The 6,005-nt window shown below is 37.8% G+C and overlaps 1 long non-coding RNA gene across 1 annotated transcript; it reads left to right on the plus strand.

Moving 5' to 3' along the window:
- The first annotated feature begins 1,502 nt into the window (after positions 1–1,502).
- On the plus strand, positions 1,503–5,637 carry LOC120436310. Its single transcript, XR_005610295.1, has 3 exons — positions 1,503–1,681; positions 4,015–4,377; positions 4,616–5,637. It is a non-coding gene; the product is annotated as an uncharacterized LOC120436310 (long non-coding RNA).
- The last annotated feature ends 368 nt before the right edge of the window (positions 5,638–6,005 follow it).

The following is a 6,005-nucleotide window of genomic DNA, read 5'->3' on the forward strand; positions in this document are numbered from 1 at the left end:
TTATCAATATCAAATAAAGTTATTAAAACAATTAATAGCTTGAATTTTAATTTTATTTGGAGGAATAAGTGCCATTATATATCTAAAGATGATTTGGTTAAACCATACATTGAAGGTGGTGGAAACGCAATTGACTTTGATATAATGAATGGTGTCTTGAAACTTAAATGGTTAAAATCCTTCCTAAATAATCCACACTCCATTTGGTTTTTTTATACCAAGTAAGGTCTTTAACACATTGGGGGGTATTGATTTTCTCCTAAAGTGTGACTTTGAAATTACTAAGCTACCTGTTAAACTCTCTGAATTCCATAAACAGGTCCTTCTTTATTGGAAAATGTTATTTAAACATAATTTCACTCCACATAATAGCCCAATTTGGAACAATAGATATATACTTATGAACAGAAAATCTATTTTTATTCAAGATTGGTTATCAAAAGGTGTTTGAGCAATTGCCCATTTTGTAGATAAGGAAGGACATGTTCTAGAACATCAAGATTTTTGCCAAAGGTTTAATATCCAATGTTCTAAAAGTAAATTTAATCGGGTTATAAAATCCATTCCACTGTCACTTAAAAACATAGTTGTAAATGATATAATATATTCTGACATCTCCCCCAAGTTAAGGCAATTATATATAGATGATATTCGATTTTGTGATGTTAAATGCAATAATAAGTTTCTATGATCTTCATTAAGGAGTCTTTATTCTCCAAATTTACTTAGACGTAATTACATATTAAAAGATTTCCAAAGGGAAGAAATTGAAAAAATAAGAATTGATTATATCACCTTCCCTATCCCTCCTGAAGCGAAAGAAGTCCAATTTAAAATTTTAAATAAAATTTACCCAACAAATAGACTCCTTGGTGATAGATTCAAAATAGAAACTGGTAATTGTGTATTTTGTGAAACAGAAGAGGAGGATTTGGACCATCTATTCTTTTTGTGCAATTTTATACAATTATTTTGGTTGGATTTTCATACCTGGCTTTATTCCAGTGAGATTCAAATTACCCCATTTACCTTAAATATGATAATGTTTGGAGTGTTTTTGAAAGAAAAGGAAGCTAATTATGGTGTTAATGTGTTATTAATTTTGTGCAAGCTATTTATACATAAATGTCGTTTTTTTTTTAAGACCAAAACAACACTAGCTTACTGGAAAAACGACTTAAAACTGTTGGTTAAATCTTTGACTTTAATTAAAAAGAAAAAGGTTGCTTTTTTTATTTCCTTTGTAGAAGATTTTGCTTTAGTGAGTTAATAATCTGTTAAATTATGTGACCCCATCTTTATATTTTCTTTTTCCTATGTATGAAAGTTGTTAATATGTAAGGAATGTTTATTCTCTGAATGTGTAATGTATGGTGCATTTTGTTTGTATGTTATCTTTACTAAAAAACAAAACAAAAAAAAACTCTACATCCGGTCTCAAAACAGGAAGTGAGCATTTTGTGTACACTGGGTCCATTGGTCATTTCCTTTCCGATCTCACCACACCCAAGTAGTAACAGGAAAGAAACCTGAACACTCAGCTGTTCTCGCTGTTCCATGCCCAACACTACCTTTAGTTCTCCGTTGTATTTCGGGTTTACTGAAGGCATTTAAATGACCAAGGCGAGCGCGTGTAACAACTGGGTCCCTTCACGGACGACGGCGGGAGATTAATGGAGAGGTAAGTTAAGTTTACACTGTTTGTCGGTGTCCCAATTAGATCAGCGCGGAAGCTTCCAGGAAAACATGAATCCTAAAAAAAACGGAATTGTAGACTGGCGGAAATAGATCTGTCGTTCTAAAGAAAATAATTTCCCTCCTATATGTAGCAACGTTTGGTCTGGTCACTAAATGTCTAAACCAGCCAAAATCTTCCTGTCGGCTGGAGATCTTTATGTAAAAGCTCTTGAGGTTTCAAAGCTGTGACGTGCAGCTGTTACAAATAAACTAACTCTGTGAATGTGGACTCAGTGGAAACACTTAAGTAGTAATTCAGAAGATCAACAAGTTTCTGAGACATTGGTTAATTCCTCTTCGCTCTCTGACGGGAACAGGTGAGTCAGCTTTATTTGGTATTTTGGGTGGAAGGAGGGGGATCATCCTCCCCACACTTTTTATGTGAGTACCTAGAGAGCTGAGAGGTTAAATGTCTTGGATGTCAATAGAGAGAGCGTCTGTCCTGATAGCCGGTGTCTTTGGACCTTGGATTTATATTTTCATTGTGCCACCTGCACATAGACAGCCCGACTATGTTGCAGTGCTGTTGTAGTACAGTCCTCTGCATGCTGCTGCTGGTCTGTGTTCTGGTCAATGCCTATGAAGAAGGTAAGCTGTGAAGCTGCACGCGTGTTGAAATGTTTGGAGTAGTTTGGATGCATTTCTCTACGGGATGGTCATTCAGTAAAAGGACTAGATGTTACAATCCCTGACACTGTACAATATGAACCCTCAGTGAGAATACCAGGCTAAAACTAAATAAAGCAAGTTACCTTAAATGGGATTGTGCTGTTTATCAAAACGTCTGCTAGCTTATTATTATTAAGTAGTAAAGAAAATGGAACAGTGGCACGATTTCTGGAGATTCTGGATGATCAAAGGATTAAAAACACCGTGCTGATATTTACTCAGGAAAAGTTTCTCCCCTTCTCAACATCTCGGGTGCAAAATACAGTAGCCACACATAACTTTGGGGATATGTTTGTAACAAAAAAAAAAAAAAAGGAAGGCACACGACCACTAAGCGGTGCGGAAGAGGAATGTTTTTTTTTTCCCTTCTTTTCGAGAATTCTGAGAAATAATCAGAATTCTTGAAAGAAGAAAAAAACCCCACATTCCTACATTTTTTTTTCCAGTGGTCCTAATTCTCTTCCATAAAACTGACATCTATTAGTGTAGGCTGACAACCAAACCAAACAGTGTTACAACATGATCACTGTTGTTGTGAGTTTTAATCATGTGATGCTAACTACTGTGAATCTAGAATTCACAAGAGGAAGTATATACAGCACTTTTTATACATCTTAAAACAAAAAATATCTTACTGAGTTGTGCTATTTTTAACAAATGTACAGTATGTTTTTCTTATGTAGTAAATTTGCCCTGTACAGTCTCTTATTTTATGTTTTTCATTTTAAATTCTTTACTTTTGTTTGAATCGTCATGCTTCATTTGCCTGCTGGAACCCCCAAAATTCCCTAGTGAGAAATCATAAAGGATATTTCTATTCTATTCTTTTGTTTACCCGCAAATAACATTAATAATGTTAATTCGTTTAAATCTTTCAGACAGAATCTGGAACATAATTAACTCAGATGATAAATGAGAGGAATTGGAAACACTAAAGGAAAAACACTGACCTTTTTTAATGTTACAAGTAAAAAATGAACCTGGACTGGAGAAAATTTTCATTTTCATGGAACATGAACCACTGTGACATTTCATGGCACAGTGGATCCATCCACCCATTCGCTTCCGCTTATCCTTTTCAGGGTCGCAGGGGGTGCTGGAGCCTATATCATAGGGCGAGAGGCGGGGTGCACACTGGACAGATCACCAGTCTGTCGCAGGGCTAACACATAGAGACAGAGACAACCATTCGCATTCACATTCACTCCTGCATTCCCACCTATGGGCAGTTTAGATTAATCAATTAACCCCACTAACTGCATGTCTTTGGACTCTTGGAGGAAGCCGGAGGATCCGGAGAGAACTCACGCAAACACTTAAAGAACTTAAGAAGTTTTTAAAGAAAAACTTAAAGAATGTTTCAGTGGTTCAGTCTGTGAAATGTTTCAATTTTAAAGAAGGTAAGTCCACGTTATGAGGTTGGAGATGTTCACACCACAAACAACAGACTGAGGTATGAACATCTTCAATTTGATTTTAGTTCAAACAAAACAGTTCAGCCTAACATGATTTCAATAGAGGTTGAGTACAGAACAGCTAAAAGCATAAACTGTGGAAGTTGACCGTAGACTTTTAACAACTCTCCTCTGTGTTGTTTCCTTTTTTTAGTCCAGAGAAACATCAGAGCTGTGTCTGGACAGAAGAATGTCACTCTTCAATGCCGAGCTCCAAACAACGGACATCCTCACACGACCGTAGAGTGGAGCAGACCTGACCTTGGGGATCAATATGTGCTTTTGTACCGGGACGGGCACTTTAACTCACACAACCAGCATCCATCATTTGTGAACCGGGTGGATCTGCAGGACAGACAGATGAAGGATGGAGACGTCTCTCTGATTCTGAAGAATGTGACAATTAATGATGCTGGAACATACGAGTGTCGTGTCAAGACAGAAACACACTGCAGAAAGAGAGCTAATCTCAGTGTTGACCCCATCATCATCATCAGCCTGAGTGTTGATCCTTCAGGTGAGTGAGTAGAGTTGAGTGTGTGTGTGATCAGAGGTGAAGCTGCTTCCTGGTTGTTGATGTTTGTTTCTAAAGATGTTGTTGATGAGACTTTGTAGAAAGCAGCTGGTCTGAGTGATGTGATCAGAGTGCAGTAGATAATGTCTGACAGCAGTTTGAAGAGGAAATGGATTCTGTTCTGTTCTTCACTCATCACCTACCTGACAGCTGACACCTCACACCTGTTTCTCACCTGCAGGTCAGACAGGAGGAGACACAGAGGATGGAGGGAAGGAGGGTGGAGTCACTAGAGGACGTTCTGGTCTGTCAGTTTTTGCTGTGATTTGTGTTCTTATAGCTGCTTTTGTGATCTCTGGAAAATTGAAGAACATAAATTCCCCACTTCCTCCTCCTGAACAACAGCAAGTCTAAAAAAAGAAGAAGCTCTTCACTTTTTTTATTTCTTTGTCTTCAGACAAACCAGTTTACTGTAACAGTACAGACATGTTTTGGCATTCCTTCAGAATCAGCTATAAATATGAGTAAAACAAAGCGATTCATTATTGCTACATACGTGGCCCTTATACAGGACATCAGTCTTAGTCATCTGTCTCTGAAATTTGCTCTGACTAAATGAAGATGTGAATTCTGTCAGATTCTATTACTGTGTAATCTCAGAGTTTAAACTGTGGTCCAGAAGTGTCTGATGTGGTTGTGGAGCACTCTGATGATCATGTTACATCATTTATTTATTTATGTATTTATTTATTTATTTTTCTTTCTTTGCTGTTGTCAAGTGTTTAATGTTAAAGGTGAAATTATTCTTCCTCTGCTGCACCTATCTCCTGCGGTGTGCCTCAAGGATCTGTCCTTGGTCCCCTGCTCTTCTCACTGTATATGCTTCCCTTAGGCACAATCTTTGAGAAGTACAACATTGCACATCATTGTTATGCTGATGACATACAGATCTATTTTGAATTAACTGATGATCGTTCCATGTCTTTGCACTGTTTTCATAAGTGTATGCGTGAGGTCAAAGATTGGCTCTCTGGTAACTCCCTTAGCTTAAATGTCAGGAAAACCGAAATCATCGTGTTTGACAGTAATATTCCTTGCAGCCAGTAATATCCCAAGCATTGGCTTCCCGTTAAGTACCGTATTTATTTCAAAATTTCATCTCCGAGGAAGTTATCCCAGAGAGAAGTAAAGCAAGTGTGTAAGTTCATCTCTGAATGTTTGTAAAGCGTTCCCGCGTTAAGCTTAACAACCGATATATGGAGCGAGTGCCTCTCTCTCTCCCTCCCTCTCCTGTCGCTACTTCAATGTGAAACTGATCAACGATCAGCTGATCGGATTTTCTGTCGCGAGTCCGTCTCTCTTCTTTGTTTTTGGCCCACTTTGCACCAGAAAGAGGAAACCAGCGGCTGAACAACAGCAGCACGTTTAAGCTTGATAAGCTGTTAGAATTTATTTAATATTACTTTCTAGACCAGGATCCTTTTCTACGTAGCTGACGGCTGGTAACTGTGCAGGGGCGGATCTAGCAAAGTTTAGCCAGGGGGGCCGATAGGGCATTAACAGGGAAAAGGGGCACAAAGACATACTTTTCTTTCTTATTCTCATTTAAAATGTCTAGCTTTTAATAAATA

This window comes from Oreochromis aureus, linkage group 3, assembly GCF_013358895.1.
Source record: "Oreochromis aureus strain Israel breed Guangdong linkage group 3, ZZ_aureus, whole genome shotgun sequence".
Lineage (NCBI taxonomy): Eukaryota > Metazoa > Chordata > Actinopteri > Cichliformes > Cichlidae > Oreochromis > Oreochromis aureus.